Genomic DNA, 23,549 nt, shown 5'->3' on the forward strand with positions numbered 1-23,549 from the left:
TTAGGAAAATCTACAAACTCCTGGTATCTCTCCCTATTCCTTGGCGTCAGAAGTTGGCCATTCCCTGCCCTTGGAGTTGACAAACTTATGCAGTTGACAGTATTTCTGTAGGTACTAACTATTGTATTTAACTCTCAGCTCTCCATGAGACTTCAGTCACTCACTTCAAAAATTAGAAAATAAAAATTGTAAAACTAAAAAAAAAAAAAAATTTATCTTCCAGCTTTTGTTATGTCACAAATAAAAATAAGTCACTTAACATAACTCAGCATAAACATCTATTTTTTCAGACTAAAACTTACTCCCAAACTGTTTAAGATTATGTTCCATAAACATTATCTACTCTTCACAGAATAATGTAAAAAGTCACTTCAAATCTGCTTCTAGAAATAGGCACAGAATTTAAAAAAACAATTATTCCCTTTCCCATTCAAACTAAACTATGCCCTATTTTGGCTAGATGAAAGACAATCTTAAGAGATATTTCACTTAAGCTAGCTAATACATAAACATTATTTTATTTGATTAATTACTCTAAAATAAGATGGTTTTAAAGTTTCATTAAAGCCAATACAAAATTAAGTCTGAATTATACATAGATCTAGGAAGATTCAATACTTAACAAAGATGATTTTTTTGAAAGTACAATAAAGTTTTACGATAATAAGCAAACATCCAAAATATAAGGAAAATATGTAAATCAAAATAGTTCATGGTTTATTGTCCTTTTCTGTTTGAAGTAATATTGTTAAGTGGAAGTGAGATTAGCCACCTCCTGTCCTAACTTTAAATGAAAAGGACAATTAAAGTCTTATTTCTTTAGACACTTGCATTTGACATTTCATAGTTATTTGTGCAACATCCAAACACAAACCTAAAATGAACCCAGAGACATCAGTGCCATAGGACAGCAGTGAAATGCACAAAGAGATTCTTGCAGATACATCCTGTGTGCTTTTCTATCAGTGCATACCATAATAGTGCATGAAGAGCGCAATCTGCCATCAACTAAACTATTGAAGTTTTTCTAAATTTCATTGAGTTGAAAACCTTTACTTTGCTTTCTTTTGCTGCAGTTCATAATTTATTCCTAAATACCACAAAAGCATGAGTTCCTTTCTTAAAGCTTGAGAAATGACAATGTAGAGTTGTGCCCCAAATATTTTGCCAGTCTATAGCTATATATTTAAAACTCTGGATTCACTAAACTAAAAGTAGATTAATGTTATCTTCTACCTCAAAAAGTCCACTATCCTAAGAAGACCCCTCAAAGACCAGCAAACTAGTCTGACCATGCACTGAGTCAGAAGAACACAGGTGTTCACAGGGTCACAGTGAAGTCACCTTCTCCAGAAGGCAAATCACTACTTGCAAATTCTGACAGTGATGGATTCACCAAAGGGATGTAGCACAGACAAAAGAAAAGACAGTGCTCCCAAAAGAAACAAATCAAGAAAACCAAACCAAACCAAAACATAAAAACAAGACTCAATAGCTTCTTCCTGGCCAGACAAACTAAGAAAAAGGGTAAAAAACAAGTCTTTAAACATGGTACTCAAAAGACTGGTCATTAAAAACAAACAACTGTGTGCCTCCAAAATAAATATTTAGGGCCTTAACTCTTACAGTGAAGTATACTAAAGAGAAAAAGTCATACATCCCACAGTTGATTTCTGCATTCAATCTCCTCAGAGCACCCTTAAGTAATATCACTCCCCTAATGCAACATCTTATGAAGTTTAGTTTCTTTTACATTGTGCTTTCAAGCTGCTAATATGGATAAACCATCTCTTCTGATAATTTCAGAAGACCTAAGGTAAACAATCTTTTTATTGGTGATTTAATTAATCTGGGTACCCAGAGTAAACTCCATTATGAACATTTCTTTGTACATGCTGGAATATGAGCAGTAAGTCTATTCCCATTCACGAGAGCTTCCTTCTTCCAGAGCTACAGACCACTGTTTTTTTTCTGGTGGGGGGGTACCAGGGATCGAACTCGGGACCTTACGCTTGTGAGGCAGGCAGAGGAACCACTGAGGTAAATCCCCAGCCCCTACAGACTACTATTTGAATAATAAATGCAATTTGTCACAAGGAAAGAAAGATAAGAAATAAGTCACCATTCAGGACAAATGTATGGCTACTATGCACCTGGGCTGTGTGTGCTCTGGGTTATCGGCCACTTCAGAGTGGCTAGACTTGGTTCTGTGGCTATCAATACAGAAAGAAACAGACTCCCAAATGCTGGTTTTTAAATGAGAAAAATTACTTTAGATTCACTGGATTGCTTGGCAATCATACCTAGAAAAAAATAACTTCATTCAGGACTAGAAAATATTTGGCAATCACCATATATATCAGACTATGCTTAAACCAGGCAATGACCAGCTGTTATTATACAGCTCAAGTGCTGATATACCTTGTACAATTCCCTCTTTATACTCTTTGCTCCACAACTATAGCTATCTTCTCTTTTCAGGGCACTTTTGTTCTAAAATAATAATTTATCATTGTTTCCTGAAACTTCACTCCAGAACACTACTTTGAAAGCAGCTTGTACTGCCCATTTGCAACCTGCTGCCTTCTGGCCTAGGAGTACAGGCCTCAAGAGTAATTCAATTCTAGCACTTAAGTTGGGTTTTTTTGTTTTGTTTCTTGGGGGGTTTTTTTGGTACCAGGGATTGAACTCGGGACCTTGTGCTTGCGAGGCAGGCACCAGAACCACTGAGCTAAATCTCCAGCCCAATAATTCAATTCTAGGAAGAAAAAAAAAATGCTAAAAAAGCCCATCATAAGATTATTTTCAAAATTTTTGGCAACTATATTAATGCACTTTAAAGTCTTAGGACATAATAAATGAGAAATTCTACCCAGGCTTCACCAAGCTGTCAGGAATAAGATTTATCATAACTGTTGTTTTACTAATATTGACCCAGAGACAGGCTATAAAGGCAAAAGATACCTTCAGACAAAATGGTTTGTTTTACTCATCATCAATTTAAAGTTATAATAATACATTTGAGATCCTTCTCCAAGCTGGAAGATAGTCAAAATCACAAAGACCAAGTGTTAATGATCATAACTACGATTGTAATATACAAAGAAAATACTGCCTCATAGACTCCAAAGACATAATGAATGTCAATCAAAACAAAGTCTCTGAGCAAGGAGGTTTGCTGGTACAAAGAAAGCTAAAAAGCCAAGAGAGGTAGCACAGCAAGAAAAACTTGGCAAAAAGTCCAATTTTTAAATTAATTTTGCTCTTCTTACTGTAAATACTGTAAATGTTGAAGATGAGAGAGGGGGAGATACAGACAAAGGCAGCAAAAAGGGAAGAGGAAATCAAACTGATTAACTTTTTCTAGAGAACGCAATGTTAAATTTCATAGAGGAATTTAATTCCTACAGTAGAAGGATGTCATTCATTTAGATTTGAGTTCTTTTTATTTGACAATACAAAGTACTAAAGACTTCAAAATAAAAAGTACAAGCCAATCATGTAGCATAAATTTTTACATATCTTTGTTAACTGCGTTTACCAACTGATACTTAATACAAAAATAATGATATTAAAAGCTCAAAAGAGCAAGCAGTAACCAAAAATCCTGACAGTATTGAGAGGCTTTATCCTTTATATATATATTAACATGAAACTTGAACTTAATTTTTTAACATGTTTAATCAAATTTCACCTTTGCTACCAAAGATCTATTAAGTTCCCAGACCTCTCCAAATGTTCAGGTCTCAGTAAGGCATCAAATCCTAAAACCATCTGCTATTTCTTAAATTATTTTTTTGTAGAAAGCATGTAAACTGCATCCTTATTGTTTAAATTACAATGATTAAGTACAAAAACAATTCATTTAACAGCCTATGAATCAAAGTTACACATAAAAGCACCTACAAAATTTTAAAAAACAAGATTCACAGTGCACTGCACTTTGGAACATAGATGGCTGGAAAATAAGAACATTTAAAATGAAAATTTAAAGACTTATCTCTCTCTCAAACACATTAAAAATAATGAAGCCATGGGCAGGGGATTTAGCTCAGTGGTTCTGTTGCCTGCCTCGCAAGCGTGAGGTCCTGAGTTCAATCCCTGGTACCAAAAAAATTAAAAAAATAATGAAGCTGTAACTACTCTTCTCAAGATTCTTCAAATGGAGCACTCGACAGAAGTACATTATTGCATATTCAAAGTACTTCTTTAGGATACAATTTCCTCAAACCATGGTAAAATATTTCAAAAATCTAGTCTTGTGCTAAGCACAGCCTTCTCAAGGTAACCTAAACACCGAAAAGGAATAAGTAAAACAGATATACATAAAACAGGCACATCCACTTAAACATTTATTCTGCATAGTTAAGTCACATCATACACATAAACCTTAACTCATCTTTTAACATGTTTAATCTCAACCTGTCAAGAGAGTTAAAAGCCTAAAGTTATCATAACTGCATCCCAACCATAACCTTATTTTGTTCCACATTGCATTAAATGAACCAGCACAACAGTAATAACTATTGTAATTAAAAAGATAATTTGTTGGTTATTCAAAACACTTAACCATATTAGGAACCACACTTCTGATAACTAATCTCTTTGGCTTTTTAGTATTGGGAGCTGTTACAGGCACCAGAAAGACTGACCAAAAGTACTCATTTAATAAGAAAAAAAAAAGTCACATGTTTAAAAAAAAAACCCTAAAAATTAAATGGTTTACAGACGACAGTAAACAAGTGAAAATGATTCATCTGCTAGGCAAACTAGTATTTCATTCCCTTAACAATTTAATGGAAATCTGGAATGGTGGGACCAACTATACATATGGCTCAAGGAGACCCGAGCAAAGCAGCTGTATTTCTGAAAAGAACAAAGAACTTTCAAATGCAATCATGTAATGCATTAAAAACCACAGATCACAGAAGGATTCACAAATTAGTCATGTTTAAAGATATAGGATTATGAATAACTTAATTCTAAACATACCGTAATTATGAATTCTGCTTAGCACCAAGAGTGACGCTTTCCATAATAAATACAATTTCTCCTTTAAAATCGAGTCACTTAAAAGCTAAAGCAAAGTAGTAATACCAACTGAATTCCTTATGATACCCCTTCTTTTAAAAGTCCCACAGGGCTCAGTAGGCTACCTATAAAGAATAAAGAATTCTACAGTAACATTTATAAGCAGAGATATATTTTGTGGATACCACTTGTGAAAAGATTTGTAAAACTCACATGACAGTTGCACACACATACATCAAACACTCCACCCCCTCTCCCCCAAGAAGTATCTTCAGTGAGGTCAGATGCAGCCAAAAAAGTAATGCCTCCTTAAAGCTCTGGTGATTGTCCTTAATCATATCTGAAATCCTTCTTAAAATGGTCATTGCCATCTTTACTTGGATATAAGAACCCTGAAGGAGCAAAATATATTCCTAGGACTGAGTTAGGTACATTACTTCTATGTTCTGATTCTCCCTAGTGAAGTGCTTTATTTGTCCTTGGGTAAACTGCACACCCCATCCCTTCTGAATCCATCATCCAGGGCCTCAGATGCCAATAAAGCATGTCATTCTCTACCACTACTGCAAACTGGAACCAATATTAACACCATTTTCTATAGATCAACACTGATATGCCATGTAAAACTAATATTGTCAGTTTTTCTTACATATTTATACAAGTGGAATGTGGAAGAAATCTTCACAAGAACAAAATCATTGTACAATACCAAAGGGTTGGAGGCAAGATGGTAAAGACATGACCCGAAGTGACTGCTGAGTCTTGACTCCATGCTCTCTGCTCCAGCATTCACAGGTTTACTGACTGCATGCAGCACGATTCAAAATTACAATATCAACTCCACATCAACATGATCCCTCTCAGGCTGCAGACTGTGTGTTTATGAAGTACTAAGAGCTCATTTTGCACATAAATATTATATCACAGATGCTGGCTCTAAATAAATCCTTTCAACAAAACTGCAAGCCAGAGTACCAGAGAGCCTCAATGGTTAGACACAGAGAAATGAGCAAAATGCCACCCTCTTGATGAGCTGCAATATTGACATGTGTGACATTTTCACTCTTATATTCATTTACCAATAGGGTATTTTAAGTTTCCTTTTGGAATTTCATATAAGTAAACTATTATTGCAATCACTGTACTGGGTAGGTGAACCTTCCCATTAACTTGGCTACTTACTTATTGATGACTCAAATACTATTTTCTTGATCAGAATACAAAATAAGACCTACAGTCACACAGAATAAATGCCCTCAAAAAAAGCAACTTAAAACTTGTTCCAAACACTGCAAAGGTAAAACTGGATTAAAAGGTTATAACTGCATTTACAGTGCAAACTCATTTCTATTTTCTCTTCTGGAAAAAAAAAATTTCTTCAGAAACACTGCCTCCCTGCATTTCTTTAAAACACCTGAGAAAGGTAAGGCTTTAGGAGACACCCGCTCAAATTCAACAGGCCTCTGATCTTGAGACTTCTACAATACATCTGTTTGCCATCAAAAGTCCAAGATTTTCATTATAGCATTGTGGTCAAACTTGAAACTCAAAAAGGCTCTGGACGAAAAGTGGGACTTGCAATGTCCATTACATGCCACAAATTGTTCCTCAGGATGTTCTAGCAACTGGTCTTCAATGGAGCAAGTCAAATCATATACAGCATCTGCTTCAAAGTTATCCTGAAGTTTTCGTGGATGCAGTTTCTTTTCACATTTTATCAACAAATTCTGCTACTTCACTGGCTGACTGTGGGTCTTGTTAGTTCTTTTCTTTTGATTAGGTGAGTCTTGATACCATTTTCTGCCATTTCCCCTCATACTCTGATTATTTGCTTTTAATAGGTCAGACATTTCGGAATGGTTGTTGTATGGCTTTTGCTGCACTGGCTGCCTGTGCTTTACCCACTGGTCTCCAGGAGAACCTTCAGGAAATAACTGCTGGCTATGGCGGAATTTGGTTTGACTCAATTTTTCCACAGTGGGTTTGGCTGGTGTGTTACCAGCTGAGGAAAATCCACTGTTACTGTCTAAGGAATCTCCAAATCTTTGAGATAGCCAGTCCCTTAATGGCCTGATAAAGGGAATGGCCATAAAAAATTTGTTAGGTGCCAAACCAATTTTGGATTTGGGGGTCATATCATTTCTGTGACGGTAATTTCTCAATGGAGAACCACTCAATGTTCCGAATTTCTCTTCTGGTTTTGGGGTTAAATTTTGTGTCTTTTGGAATTCCTGGAATGATGTACAAAGGAGCAAGTTGTTCATTGATTCTCAGTTCAGTGTAATCATCCTTACAAATTTAGTCTTTGATATCAAAACCAGTTTCTTCAAAGACCTTTCTAGCAGCACAATCACAAGGAGCTTTTTTATTTACTTTTCCTTTGGGAAATCCCCAGCCTGATTTTGCTAGGTACCCCTGAACCAGTAGTACCTACAGAGATGGTCCAGGACCCTGCCAGGAATCTCCACCGGTCTGGCCTCCATGGTGACGACCCACAGCAGAAGCAGTGCATCCGAGGGGCTCCGTGCGACCTGGGACACTCTGGCTCGCCGGATGGCAGAGGCAGCAGCATCTGCGACCGGTCCGAAGAAAGTGAGAGCGGGAAGGGGTGGGACCCGCTCACTTCTGTCCCTGAATTTAAAACTTTAAAGAGTAAGCAACAAGAATTACAATAACTGAGAAAGACGACAGAGAAGAAAGAGAAACTAGGTGTAATGAAAACACAATTTTGAATGGGTGGAGAGAAGCAAGGAAGGATGAGCACACTCAAAACTCTCAAAGGAAAAAACAACTTAAACATAAAAGGATGCGTATTTAAAGTGAATAAAATTTGAAGACACAATTGTAATTACTGTTGGAGTGAAAAGATATTCATCAACTGGAAAATGGTTTATCTATGGTGGATTCATTATGTGGAATTCTATATAGTTGTTAAAAATAAGACAGATACATAGATATAGACATGAAAATATTCCAAAGTTTTATTATTGAATTCAAAAAGCAAGATGCAGAAGATAACTATGATCCAATCTTTGTTCAATACTTTATATATGCAGCTGTACATGCATAGAAAAATTCTAAAAGAGTACACAGAAAGCTGTCAGTAATGGTTACCCCTGGCAAATGGCAGTGAAGATGACAGGGCTAGGACATATTTTCTTTTAATTAGTACATATTTGCAGTACAAGAAGTTTACATCCATCTCTGGGAGTAGGCATATGTATAAGACAGCTTGTATCTTTTTTTATCTCCTTCCCTTTCCCACCCACTTCCCTCACTCCATCTTTAAATCCCCTTTCCCTGATTTTATTCTTCTCGTTGTTATTCTTAGTCCATTTTTATGACATATAATGTGTCCATTCATTGTGGGTATTTTGTTCCTGTACATGATATATCTTAATTCTTCTTACTTTGCTTCCCCTCCCCCTCTTCTCATGCCCTTAGTCTCCTGGAGCCCTTTCCATTTGCAAGAAAGCTATCCTCTTGTTTCCTTCTTTCCATCCCATTTTGCTCTTCATTTGTACTTTGCCTTACTCAAATAAAAGATACCATATGTTATTTAGGCTTATGTTTCTTATTTATTTCAGTCAACATTATATTTTTCTGGGTGCATCCATTTTCCTACAATGTTTTGAATTTATGCTTATTTATAGCTGAGTAATATTCCATTATGTATAGATACCACATTAAAAAATCTATTTGTCTGGTGATGGGCGTACAGGCTGCTTCCAGGATTTTTAGCTATTATGAATTGTGCTGTTATAAACATTAATATGCCTGTGTCACTATAGTATGATGTTTTTACCTCTTTGGAGAAGATACCTAAAAGGGGAATAGCTGGGTCATATGGAATTTCTAAGTTTAGTTCTTTGAGAAATTGCCGTAATGCTTTCCATAATGGTTATACTATAGTTTACATTTCTACCAACAATATAGGGGGGTTCTTTTCTAACTGCAGCCATGCCAGCCTTTGTTATTCTTTGAATGATTTGCTATTTTTTCTTGAATAAGATGAAATCTTAGCACTTTTAATTTGCATGTCTCTAATGGTTAGAGATGCTGAGCATTTTTTTTATATGTTTGTTAGCTGTTTGCACTTCTGAGAATTGTCTGTTCATTTCACTTGCCTATATCTTGAGTTGGTCTTTTATTTTAGGTGATCTAATGTTTTTGAGTTCTTTATTTATTCTAGGTATTATTCCTCTGCCTGAGGAACAGATGGCAAAATTTTTTCCCCATTCTGTTGGTTGTCTTTTCACTCAGTAGAGTGATTCCTTTGCTGTACAGAAGGTTTTAAATTTGATATAATCACATTTGTTGATTCTTGCTGTTATTGCTTATAAATTGGAGTTCTGTTTAGAAAGTTCTTGCCTACACCTACGACTTCAAGTCCTTTAAGTATTTTATCTCTGAGTAGGGTCAGTGTTTCTGTTTTAATGTTTAAATTTGTGATCCATTTTTATTTTAGTTTAGTGCATGCTGAGAGATACGGGTCTGGCTTCAGGTTTGAAAACAGCCAGTTTTCCCAGCCCTATTTGTTGAATAGGCTATTTTTCCCAGTGTATGCTTTTAGCCCCTTTGTCACAGATCAAATAGTTGAATATGGATATGTTTCTGCGTCCTCTATTATATTCCTTTGACCCATGTCAGTTTTGGTGCCAGTACTATGCTGTTTTTTGTTTTGTTTTGTTTTTCTCCAATCACTATTGCTTTGTAGTACAGCTTGAAGTTAGGTATTGTGATACCTCTTGCTTTGCTCTTCTTGCCCAAGATTGCTTTTGCTATTCTCTGTCTCTTTTGGTCTCATATGAATTTTAGGATTATTTTCTCTACTTCTCTGAAGAATGCTGTTGGTATTTTGATTGGGATTGCATTGAATCTATGTAACAGATTTGGGAATGTGGTCATTTTGATTCTGCCTATTTGGGGCCAGGAAAAATCTTTCCCTTTTTTTGGTACCGCAGATAGAACTCGGGACCTTGCGCTTGCAAGGCACGTGGCAGAATCACCAAGCTAAATTCCTGGTCCTCCATTTTCTGATGTTCTCATCAATTTTCTTTTACAGAGTACTGTAGTTTTCTTCGTGGATGACTTTCAGTTCCTTGGTTAAATTATTTCTTGGGTATTTAGTTTTTGATGCTACTGTGAATAGTATTTTACCTGAGCTTGTTATTTTCTTAGTGTTCTGAGCATTGACTGCAATGAGATTCCCTCTTATGACTGTTTCATTGTGTCCCATAGGTTCCAGTGTGTTATATAGGCATTGCCATTAACTTCCAGAAATTATTTAATTTCTTCTATGACTGAGTGCTTAAGACTGTGTTATTAAGTTTCTAACTTCTAAATTTTCTGTGGTTTCTTCTATCATTGATTTCTATTTTCATTGTACAGTGGTCTGATAGTAGGCATGGGGTGATTTTGATTCTTTTATATTTATTTAAGCAGGCTTTGTGGACTAGTATGAGATCTATTTTGGAGAAAGTACTGTGTGCTACAGAAAAGAATATATACTTTGTTGTAATAGGGTGGAATATTCTATAGATACCTACTAAATCCATGGTTCATGAGTATGGTTCAGATCTGATATTTCTTTATTATTTTGTTTAGTTAATCAATCTCTTTGCAAAAATGGGATATTAAGATCTTAAAGTGCGATTGTGATAGTATTTATTTGATCTTTTATGTTCAGCAATATTTGTTTTATGAAGACAGGTGTCCAGTATTTGCTGTATATTTTAAAGCATTATATATCTTCTCAGTGAATTGTTCACTTAACTGATATGAAGTAACCTTCTTTGTCTCTTTTGATCAGTTTTAGCTATAAGTTAATATTGTCTGAGATTAAATTTGTTGTCCCTGCTTGTTTTAAGGGTCCTGGTGCATTGAATATTATTTTCTGTCCTGATTTTTAGTCAATGAATATTTTTAAGGATTAGATGAGTTTCTTGAATGCAACAGATTGTTGGATTCAGTTTTCTTTTATCCAGTCTGCCAATCTGTGTCCTTTAATTGGAGAGTTGAGGCCATTAATATTGAGAGATATTACTGAGAGGTATTGATTAATTACTATCATTGGGATCTATCTCTGTTGGATTCCTCTTTCTTTTCCTGTCATTTTTTTTCTTGTTCTTATTTTTTTTTCCTTAAATTCTTTTATTGGTACATTTTAGGTAAACAATACATTTACCTTTATCGTTGGGTGCTTGTACCTGTACATGATATATCTTGGTTCTTATTTTTTTTCCCATTACCTGTGCGCCCTTCACCCATGCCACCTTTCCCTATTTACATAGACTTTGTTTCCATTTTTGGTCTTTTCTCATAATTTTTCCTTTCCCTCCTTTCCTTTCCCCTTCCCCTCCCACAACCCTTACACCTAGGGACCTTTTCTTCCTATTTCAAATTATCAATTATTCATTTAAATCATTTTAATTCTTATTTACACTTTCAGTTTCTCACACTAGAGAAACTATTTGGTATTTACACATGAGTGTCCTATTTATTTCACTTAAGAGTACGGCCTCAATATACATCCATTTAGCTATAAATGTCTCTAGTTTCTCATTCTTTATGGCTGAGTAGTACTCCATTTTATTTTAAAAAAACCCACATATTCTTTATCCAGTTTCCAGTTGATGGGCACTTGGGCTATTTCCAAGCTTTAGCTATTACAAACTGTGTGCTATAAACATGGGTCCACATATATCGTTGTGGTATGATTCTTTTAGTTCTTTGGGGAAGATACCCAGCAGGGGAATAGCTGGGGCAAATGGGACCTCTAGTCTTAGTTCTTTGCGGTATCTCCATACTGATTTCCACAATGGTTGCACCAGGCTGCATTACCACCAACAATGGAGAAGGGTTCCTTTCTCCCCACACCTTACCACCATATGTTATTGGTTGATTTCATGATAGCAGCCATTCTTTGTGGGGTGAGGTGGAATATCAGTGTTGTTTTCATCTGCATCTCTTGAATGACCAGTGATGTTGAACATTTTTTCATATATTTATTTGCTGCTTTTACTTCTTTGAGAAATGTCTGTTCATTTCAGATGCCCATTTTTGGACTGGGTCTTTAAATTTGGGGGGTCTGATTTTTTTGAGTTCTTTATATACTCTAGACAGTAGTCCTTTATCTGAGATACAGCTGCTGAAAATTTTTTCCCACATTGTAGGTTGTCTCTTAGCTCTGTTGGTGGTTTCTCTTGTAGTGCAGAAGCTTTTTAATAAGAAGAGATCCCACTTGTTGATTGTTTGTGCTAGTTCCCATGCTACTGAGGTTTTGTTCATAAAGTCTTTTCCTATGCCAATGTCTTCAAGGGTTCTACCTAACTTATCTTCCAGCAACTTTAGTGTTTCTGTCTTAATATTTAGATCTTTAATCCACTTCGATCTTAGTGCATGGTGATAGGTATGGGTCTAGTTTTAATCTTTGGCAGGTTGAAATCCAGTTTTTCCAACACCATTTGTTAAATAGGCTATCTTTCCTCCAATGAAGGTGGTTGGCTCCTTTGTCAAAGATGAGGTGGCTGAGTATGTCTGGAGTTGTTTCTTCATCTTCTAATCTATTCCACTGATCCTCAGGTCTGTTTCTTTGCCAGTACCATGATATTTTTATCACAGTAGCTTTGTAGTATAGTTTCAAGTAGGGGATTGTGATACCTCTGCCATGTCTCTTTTGCCTAGAATTGCTTTTGCTATTCTAGGTCTCTTCTGGTTCCAAATGTATTTTTGGATTGTTTTCTCTAGTTCTGTGAAGTATATTGTTGGAATTTCAATTGGGATTGCATTGAATCTATATAGCAGTTTTGGAAGTAGGGCCATTTTCACTATATTGGCTCTTCCTCCCCAGGAACAAGGGATATCTTTCTGTTTTCTTATATCCTCCTCGATCTCCTTTTTTAGAGTGCTGTAGTTTTCAGTGCAGAGGTCTTTTGCTTCCTTTGGTAGATTGATTCCTAGATATTTCATTTTTTTGGATGCTATTGTAAAAGGAATTGTTTCCCTAATTTCTCTCTCAGTGAGTCTATTTGTGAGTAAGAAGGCTATTGTTTTTTGAGTGTTGACCTTGTATCCAGCTACTCTACTGAATCTGTCAATTAAGTCTAGAAGTCTTCTGGCAGAGTTTTTTGGGTCTTCTATGTAAAGTATCATATCGTCAGCAAATAATGACAGTTTAACTTCTTCTTTTCCTATCTTGATTCCTTTTATTTCTTTCTCTTTTTGAATTCCTGTGGCTAATGTTTCCAGAACTATATTGAACAGGAGTGGTGATAGTGGGCATCCTTGTCTTGTTCCTGATTTTCACATGAAAGTTTTCAGTTTTTGACTATTTAGTATGATGTTGGCTGTTGATTTTTCATAGATAGCCTTAATCAGGTTGAGATAAAGACCTTCTATTCCAATTTTCTGTAGAGTTTTTATCATGTATGGGTGTTGTATTTTGTCCAATGCCTTTTCTGCATCTATTGCAATGATCATATGGTTTTTGCCCCTGACTCTGTTAATATAGTGCATTACATTTATTGATTTTATGAATGTTGAATCATCCTTGCATTCTTGGGATAAATCCGACTTGGTCAGGGTGTATGATCTTCTTGATGACCCTCTGTATTCTGTTTGCCAGTATCTTGTTGAGGATTTTTGCATCTATGTTCATTAGGGAGATTGGCCTGTAGTTCTCTTTTTTTGTTTGGTCTTTCCCTGGTTTTGGAATCAAAGTAACACTTGCTTCCAGGAATGAATTTGGGAGCCTTGCTTCCCTTTCAATTCCCTTGATGAGTTTAAATAGTAATGGTGATAGTTCTTCTTTAAATGTCTTGTAGAATTCAGCAGTGAAGCCATCAGGACCTGGCCTTTTCTTTGTTGGTAAGTTTTTAATTATATTTTCAATTTCACTCATTGTAATTGGGGTGTGTAGAATTTCTATATCTTCATTTAACTTTGGCAATTCATTTGCATCTAGGAATATGTCCATTTCCTCTGTGTTTTCAATTTTATTAGACTACAGGTTCTCGAAGTAAGTATTGATGATTCTCTGGATTTCTGCTGGGTCTGTGGTGACTTCACTTTTTCATTCTTAACTGCATGGATTTGAGTCTTTTCTTTCCTTTTTTTGATAAGGTTGGCTAAAGGTTTATTGATTTTATTTATTCTTTTGAAAAACCAACTCTTTGATTCATTAATTTTCTATATCATTCACTTAGTCTCCATTGCATTGAGTTTTGCTCTGATCCTTATAATTTCCTCTCTTGTATGAGCTTTGTGTTTGTTGTGCTATTCTTTTTCTGGGAGCTTGAGCTTCTGTATTAGGTTATTTATCTGAGTTCTCTCTGTTTTCCTAAAATGGGCATTCACTGCTATGAATTTCCCTCGTAGATCTGCTTTCATTGTGTCCCATAGATTCCTGTATGTTGTACTGGGATTATCATTTACTTGTAGAAATTGTCTAATTTCTTCTTTAATTACTTCTGTGACCCATTGGTTGTTCAAGAGGGTGTTATTCAGTTTCCATGTGTTTGTTAGGGTTTTGTGGTTTCTTATGTTATTGATCTCCAATTTTATTGCACTATGGTCTGATAATATACAGGGGGTAATTTCAATTCTTTTACATTTACTTAGACATGTCCTATGAGCTAGCATGTGGTCTATTCTGGAGAATGACCTGTGTGCAGCCGAAAAGAATGTGTATTCTGATTTTGTGGGGTGGAACACTCTGTAAACATCTATTAAGTCCATTTGTTCAATAGCTTGGTTCAGTTCTAGAATTTTGTTGTGAATTTTTTGTCTAGATGATCTGTCTATATGTGATAGTGGGGTATTGAGGTCCCCCACTATGGTTGTATTAGTGCTTATTTGGTTTTTCACGTTTATTAATATTTGTTTTGTATAGTTGGGGACATTCGTATTTGGTGCATATATATTTAGGACTGTCATCTCTTCCTCTTGGATTGTTCCCTTCACAAGGATGTAGTGACCACCTTTGTCTCTCTTAATTAGTTTTGGTTTGAAATCTACTTTGTCTGCAAATAAGATTGCTACCCCTGTTTTTTTCTGGGTTCCTGTCATGTGGAGAACTGTTTTCCATCCTTTTACTTTCAGTCTATGAATTTCCTTTTGAGTTAGGTGTGTTTCTTGTATACAGCAAATTGTTGGATTTTGCTTCTTAATCCATTCTGTCAGTCTATTTCTTTTGATTGGTGAATTGAGGCCATTAACATTGATAGTTATGTGATAGATATTGACACATCCTTGTCATGATGTTTTACTTTTGTTGGCTCTTTTATTTCTTATTTTTTCCCCCTTTCCCTTTAGTGTCTTACTTTGCCTGGTGGCTTCCCTCTGTGTGGCCTCATGGAGTTGTGACCTTCATTGTCTTTTTCTAGGATATTGTTTAGAATTGTTTGGAGTGCTGGTTTGGTGTTTATGAAATTTCTCAGGTGTCCTTTGTTGTGGAAGTATCTAATTTCCCCATTGATTTTGAAAGATAATTTTGCAGGATACAACAGTCTAGGTTGGAAGTTATTTTCTTATAGGGCTTGAAATAATTCACTCCAGGCTCTCCTTGTTTGTGCTGAGAATTCTGCCATGATTCGGATGGGCTTTCCTTTGTAGGTGATTTGTTTCTTTTCTCTAACTGCCTGTAGGATTTTGTTCTTCTGTTGGGTTTCTGGGATCTTGAGTATTATATGTCTAGATGTAGATTTTTTTTGATTGTGACTAGTTGGAGTTCTATGTGCCTCACTTATGTGTATGTCCAATTCTCTACCTCTGTCTGGGACGTTTTCTATTACTTCTTTAAACAGTTTTTTATGTCAATTATACTTTGTCCTGTTTTTTCGTGGATTCTTATCAGTCTTATGTTATTCTTCTTTGCATCATCTAGCAGCTGTGAGACTGATTTCTCATGGTCCCTTACTATTTTTAAGACATCTGTTTTCATGGTCCTTAACTGCAATCCTGTCTTCGTATCTGATATTCTATCTTCAGATTCCCTTAATCTGCTCTGCATGCTTTCAGTGGAGCTTTTAATCTCCTGAATATCTGTTTGTATTAGTTTCATGGATTCCATTTCTTTCTTATCTTGGGTGACCATGGTTTCCATTTCTTTCTTATGCTGGGCATTCATGGCTTCCAGCATGGTTCTGAGCTCATCTATTTTTTTATCTGTTTCTGTTCTAGAGCCTCTAATCATGTCTTTCACTCTGTTCACCATCTCTGTAGTTATCTGGGAGATTATTTCTGTTTTGAATTTTTCTAGAGCCTCATTCATCTGTTTTGTTACTTCCTGTGATATCAGTTCAGGGTGTCCAGGTGGTTATCAGGCTTTTCCACCTCGTTTCCCCCAGAATTTGCCTTTTTGGGGTGGAAGTCTGAGTTTGTGCTTTACTTAAATGTCTTCTCATTTTTGTTTTTCTACTGTCCTTATTTAATTCCTGGGTTGATACTTTGATGTTGCTTATTGTAAGTATCTTTGTTGATGTATCTGGAACACTTATGGAATGATTGCTTCTCAGAAGTGTCTTCCAGATATAGCTGGTATTTAGATTTTGAGTCTCTAGTGGCTCTGAGACTGTCTCATTTTCATTATACCAGGAAGGACCCCTGACTAGATCAATAACAATGCCTTAGCCCAAGCAATACAATCAGCAACACAATAGCATCAAGTACCTCTTAGAAAATGACAATTTGTGGTAGTTATTAATCTATCACCTTTAACTGTGTGAATTAGATCAAAATAAAGGACCAACCAAACATATGTTTATAGTGAATAAACTCTTCAATATAGCAACTTTACCCTTGGGAAAGGGGAGTTAGAAGGAGTTGGGGAGGGAGGGATAGGTAGGTAGAAGAATATGGAAAGGTTAGCAGTAAAGCCTGAGGATACAGGTGAGAGAAAGAAAGAGAAGAAAAGTAAAATAAAGAAGACATACAAATTAGGGCCAGAACAGGAACACAATGGGAGATGAAGAACAATGTGGGACAGCAAGGGAGTGAGGGAGAGAGAAAGAGAAAGAAAAGAAAAAAGAAAAAAACAGAGAAAAATAAAAAATTTAAAAGAAGAAAAAAAATTAAAAATAAGAGCAAAAAAAATAGTGGTAATTTTGAAAATAACAAATGAAAAATAAAAGTGAAGGGACTCCTTCAGGGTATGTCTCTGCTCTCACAATAGACAATGTAGGTAGCAGTATGCAGTTATAAGTGAATGAGTCTCAGTAAGCCAGTCACAGACCCATGAGTTTCAGGCAGATTTCTGGCTGCAAGTCCCAAGTTGAGCTCCTTGTCCTCCTGCAGGGTTGAACTGTGCAAAGTTCTATTGCATGTTCCAGCTGCCTTTCCCCTGAAGATAGTCCAGGTTCCGATGGGAGGTGATGATCCCTCCAACTTACCAAGTACAGTGGTCTGGTTTGCCTTTATTGCAGAGATCCTCTTCACTTTTCCAGTGGGCTTCAGTTTTCATCAGGGAGCCGAAGAGAGGCCCTCTTTCTGTTATTCACTTCTGTAGCTCAGGACAATGGCCTTATGTCCCCCTGTGCCTCTGTAGTGTGGAACCAGGTAGCTGCACAGCCAAGAGGCTGGGGGTGGGCCCTGTTGTTGCAGTTGCCTGCAGCTCCACGGGTGGCTGGTGAGGGTGCCCATACCAGCTCCTGGTCACAAGTGAGCAAGGCCTGCTGGATAGAGCTGGGCTTAGTCAGCCCAGGGTGCTCTGCCTACAGCTTGGCTCCATGGGTGGCTGGTGGTCATGCCCAGCGGTCCTCACTGGCTCCTGGTCGCAAGTGGGCATGACCGGCTCTTGGTCGCAAGTAGGTATGGCCTGCAGGACAGAGCTGGGCTCAGTCAGCCTGGCTGCTCTGCCCATCCAGCTCCGCCCGCACAGCTCCATGGGGTCTCAAAGTAATTTTCTAATAGTACAGTTCTTCCTATTATTTTTTAAGTTGATCCTGTAACAATAGTCCACAGTGACAGAGAGCTACCTCTGGAATGGAAAAGACGCATGGCCCCCTCTTGTTATTTGTCCATTGACTTTGCTTGGTGTTTTCATTCCATCTGGGTTTTTGCCTTTACTGGTTTTGTTGTTTCTGTCTAGGATATTCTTGAGTATTTTTTAGAGTGGTGGTTTAGTATTCATAATTCTGTTGAGTTGTTCTTTTTCATGAAATGTCCTCATTTCTCCATCTATTTTGAAGGAAAGTTTTGCTAGATACATTAATCTGGGTTGGAAATATTTGCTTTTAGAGCTTGAAATGCTTCACTCCAAGCTCTTCTGGCCTTTGAGGTTTGTGTTGAGAAGTCTGTTGTAATTTCCATGAGCTTACCTTTATATGTGATTTTTTGGTTTTCCTCTGCTTTCAAAAATCTGTTGTTTGGACATCTGACATTTTAATTATGTTATGGCTTGGGGAGCTCCTTTTTTTCATCATAGTGGGTGTTTTGGAAGCCTCACTTGTATGTTGAGCTTTTTTCATATTTGGGAAATTTTCTATTATTATTAAATTAATTAGTCCATCTGTATTATCTTCTAGTTTTTCTCTAACTCCAATTAGCCTTAAGTTGGTCTTTTTAGTGTCATCTAGTAGCTGTTGGATGATTTTTCTTGTTCTGTCTTTTTTGTGGCTTCTTTTGAGAACTTCAGTCTATTTTACCATTTTGTCCTCAATTTTAGACACTGTCTTCACATAGGTCATTTTTGCAATTTATGAAATTTACGTAGTTTTTTATTTCTGGTATTTCTGCCTGATACTTTTTGTGGATTCTTTATCTTTGGTTAATTTTTCATTCATGTTTTGAACCATTTTGGTCAGCTTTTTAAAATTTTCATTTCCTTCAAATCCACACTGAACATTTTGAGTGATAATGCCATAAACTACTGAGTAATGTCCTCTCTGAACTTGTCAAGTCTCTTCATCTCTTCTTTAAACATTTCATAGAGCTCCATTACTTAGTATTTACTTTTCTCTCAATTTCTGCCCCTGAATCTGCTGGGGATCTTTTGTTTCCTTGTTTTCTTATAATACTATGTTTATGTATATCTGTTTTTTTTTATTCACCCTCCCTTTTTCCATTTATTTATTTATTTATTGGTACTGCATGTTGAGGTCTAGTAGGATGAGAAGAGCTTGGAATTTCAATGAAGATTTTTAGTAAGATACTGCCTTCCTGTGATGTGTTTTCAGCTTTATACACCCAGAGATAGTATTTACTTCTTCAGCTATTTAAGTGATTTGAATTTTGTCCCTATGCTTTGAGGAAAAAACTGCTTCTAGTTATAATAGCACCACTAGATATAATCATATATCACTTATATAAGATAGATCTTGAATTTATACTTTCTTTTTTATCAATGTTCTGTAAAGCCTATGTTCAATTTTTATTATTATTATTATTATTTTATTTTTTGTACCGGGGATCAAACACGGGACCTTGCGCTTGTGAGTCAGGCCGTGGAACCACTGAGCTAAATCCCTAGCCCAATGTTCAATTATTATTAGCAGTTGTTCTACAATGTGGCAGGAAAGGGAAAGGAAGAGACTGAAGGGTGGGTGAAAGAGGAGTGCAGTTTAGTAAGGGGGGAGGGAGCTTGTTAGGGGAGATAGTGATAGGTGAAAAGAAAGAAAATTTGATATGGGGTCAGATTCTGTTGGGAGTACTTTTAGTTGGGTTGAAGGATTAGTGTTGAGGGTTTTAATAAGCTACTCATGGGAATGAAGATGAGATATAGGAAGAATGAGGTGTACTATGTGGTGATCAGAATCTGTTGATAAGTTCATGTACTTGTATCCTGGAAAAGAGGTATGGGAGGATGGAGGCTAGGTATGATATGGAAGAGCAAAAGGAAAAGGAGGGAGAGGATAGAGGGTTAATACAGGAGAAGCTAGGAATGACAGAGAGAGGGAGAGAGGGAGAGAGAGAGAGAGAGAGAGAGAGAGGGAGAGGGAGAGAAAGAGAGAGAGAGAGCAGAATATGGCAGATTAAAAACTTGAGGAATTTAACATGTTTCCACCACCTTGAAGCACCAGTGGTATATGTATGACTGTCTCATTGGGTGGCTTGAAGCATTGGTGGTTACCTATTTATGGGCCTGTCATGAATGTGTTAAAAAGTAAAAAAAAAAAATAGTATTGCTATGGGAGCTTGAGGTAAAGAAACTAGATAGGGAGATGAGAAGAGAGAGAGAACACTCAAAGCAAAGCAAATCAAATGAAGAAAAGATAAAGTAAAAAAACCCATAAATCATTAAATAAACAAATGAAGAAAAAAACAAAACTCAGACAATATTCCACAGAAACTCAGTTCAAAAACTCCAAGAGAATGTATATGCGATTCACATATAACTGTTTTGCCAGAAAGCCTGAGTATTCACACCATTCTTTTCTTGCAGTGACTGAAGCATGTTTATATGCAGCCACACCAATATCACCTCTGACCTTTCTATTGTGAAACTAAAGCTAACCCAGTCTCAGGACTTCATTCTGCTGGCTTGCAGGAATGCAAGCAGTCTGATGCTGACCCAGCTCTTAGGTTAAGATCTCTTCCAACATCTCCCTCCCCAGTTGTGATGGCAGAATTGGCAGACAGGTTCACTGCCAAGTGAGTGACCGCTGAGATGGCAGGCTTGCATTCTGGTGGGCATCCTCAGGGGTCTGCAATTGCTTTCACACACTGGCTGGGGATTCAATAGGAGACACCAGTCACTGGCATGGAATGGCTTGGCTCTTCCCCTCAGGCAGGAGTTCACAGATTCCTTAGGGCAGGTATGCCTGCCCATTGGAATCCACAGTCCCTGCCACTCTGCCCAGGGTATGGGTGGGGTTCCCTTCCCTGCTGTGGGTGCTGCTTGGGATTCTGCAAGGGATGGCAGTGGCTGCAATTCCTTCTTGACAGCTATGTAGAAAAGCCCATGTGTCTGCACAATTTCCTTCTTGCCTTGTAGTCTGGTTGCAGGTGGTCAACCATATTCTCTGCAGATGGTCACCCATATTCTCTGCAGATGGGTACATTCTCTGAGGTGGCATACTGGCATCAAGGCAAAAACACACGCAACTCACCCTGTGGTTGGATGCTGGTGCCTGTGACCCCGTGGGCCAGCGGACATACAGGGCTCATGCAAGGTGGTTTGGATGTGCTATGTATGACTTAGCTGACCAGCAGATACATATGCATAGGTGCCAGGTGGTCTGGCTATGCTTGCTTGTGACTCAGCAAGAAGTCTGGGCAAGTGGGCTATTTGGGCGAGTGCTGAGGCTGTGCACATGCACACGGATGACTTGGCCAGTGGTCTAGGTATGTAGGTCCTTGAGCTGCACCAGCTCAGCTAAAATGCCATTTACCTGTGTATCCTCTCTCTGACTGGAGTCTGTTATTTGGGACTTCCCTGCCTGTGGTACATGTTGAAGCAGAGAACACAGGCATGCAGTGATTGGAGGTGTGTATGTGTATGTGTGTACTCAAAAGTCTGTACAAGGAATCTGGTCTCTGCAATGCAGTCCCTCAGGCTTTTTGCCTGTTAAAATGGCTGCTCCCCAGAGGAGTAGGAGGAGGGGGCCGACCTGCCCTGGCAGTGCCACTTCCCTTTTTCAATTTGATTTGATGTATATATATCATCTTACTAATTTTGTTTCAGTGTGAAAGCCCCTCCCCTCTTCAGAATATCTTTTTAGTAAATCCTCTCTGAGCCTCTATGTGATTCCTTCACTAGTTAGCCGTGTTGAATCTCTGGGGCATACTTTATATAGGGCTCATATTCTTGCAAAAATTATGTTATTTTCTAAGTAAATAGCAAATATTTGGCTTTGGTAAAGGCAATTGCAAAGCAATGTAACTACAGATAATTGATGGCTATGGAAAAGCTATGCTATACTCTAAAGACTTTGGGTATCATTAATGTTTACAAGTGTATAACCTCTCGGGTGATAATGGAAAAACAAAGCAAGATGTCTTTTGCAAACTGAAATGACTAAGAAAACCTAAAGTAACACTTAAAATAAAGGCAAGAAACAATGAAAGAAACATTGACATCTCAGCTCTTTTCTATTTATTTATATGTCTATTGTTGGGAGCAATGCTACATAATTTTAGGGTAAAATCATTTGGTTGGCCTAGTTCTCCTGCCTACAGCCCAGCGATGGAATTCCGAGTCATAACTCCATTTTGGCCTCCAGTCACAACTGAGATCTCAATGATCCAGTGATGCTGTGATTCTCCAGGACAAGAACCGTTCTGGGAGCTGAGAACATCCTGGAAGGAACAAACATCTACTCAGTTCCTCCTTGTTCTTGGATTGTTACATCTTATTTACGCAGGATGTACTGAACTCTCTGCAAGTCATTTGTTACATTTGTTTCTCCCAATGTACTGAGTACTGAATAAAAGGTGCGGTAAGCTGGGGCCTTTAGTCTTTGCTGCCCAGAGCAGCACTGATCAGACCCAAAGCTCAGCTTCTTCTCAGTCTCATTTTCCTACCTTTCCTGTAATTCGCTGTGTACTGCCGTGGCTCGCAGGAGACTATGATTTAACTGCAGAGATTCTAGTAACGTCCCCTTTCCCTGTACCCTACACTCTATGCCTTTTTTACTCTATTTTATTGAGAATTTGTGTTCATATTATTAATTCAGCCAGTGACGTGTCATTCTATTGAATTTTCTATTTTAATTATCGGGCCTTTCAACCTTTAAGAATTCTTTCCAGCTCTGATTTAATCCTTCCCATGGAAGCTTGTACTCTCTCTTTGGTGAACATGCCCACTTGACCCTTTCTAAGGTGTTGACTAAAGTTTTTAAAATTTTCTTTTGTTTCTTGCATCATCTACAATTCTTCTAGAGTCAACAATACATTTTTCTCATTTTCATCTTGCTGATCTTCCTCTCATAGCTAGTGCTCTTTGTGTGTTCATGTTTATAAATAAGTTTCTTGTGATAGGTGGTCATCTTGTATTTCTTGCACCCCTATTGTAGTTCTGTTACCTGTTTCCCAAGCAGGATTTCCCCTTTAATGAGCTGGTTAACTTTTACTTATGATTAAATGGTAAAGGCACCCCACAGTCTTAAGGTCCATAAACAGGCTGTAACAGATAAAGAAGTCTTTGCAACAGAGTTGAAGGGCACTGGAGCATATGAGAAGTCCTTAGTATATTTATAAAGCATCTCTTCTAGCTTTAAAAAGAAGTTATTACGGTTTTAATGCAGGGACAAACCCTTTATTGAGCTGTCTGTATAGGAGGAAGGGGTTGCTTTAACCATTACGTCTTCTTAGCCTTCACCAGTCAGTAACGATTTCCTTGTTTTCCCATGACCTTGACACTTTTGAAGAACACTGATCAGGTATTATTTTGCAGAAGATCCCTGCTTGGTGTTGCTTGAAATTTTCTCATGATAAGATTGAGGTTATGTACTTTTGCCAAAGTGTTATTAAGCTCAAAATGATAAGTGAGAATGTAAAAAACCTAGAAGTCCCTGATGTCCCAATACCAGCTGATACTAACTCTGAACAGAGTTAAGGTGTCAGTCGGGGTTTTTTTGGAA

General features: G+C 37.3%; 1 pseudogene; it reads right to left on the reverse strand.

The window, feature by feature from the left end:
* Nucleotides 1–5,737: 5,737 nt before the first annotated feature.
* LOC101725496 (m7GpppN-mRNA hydrolase-like) lies at nucleotides 5,738–21,044 on the reverse strand (annotated as a pseudogene).
* Between the last annotated feature and the right edge of the window lie 2,505 nt (nucleotides 21,045–23,549).

The sequence above is a fragment of the Heterocephalus glaber genome, unplaced genomic scaffold (genome assembly GCF_053883595.1).
Source record: "Heterocephalus glaber isolate CG9 unplaced genomic scaffold, H.glaber_assembly_v1.0 deba00000071, whole genome shotgun sequence".
NCBI classification, from domain to species: domain Eukaryota; kingdom Metazoa; phylum Chordata; class Mammalia; order Rodentia; family Bathyergidae; genus Heterocephalus; species Heterocephalus glaber.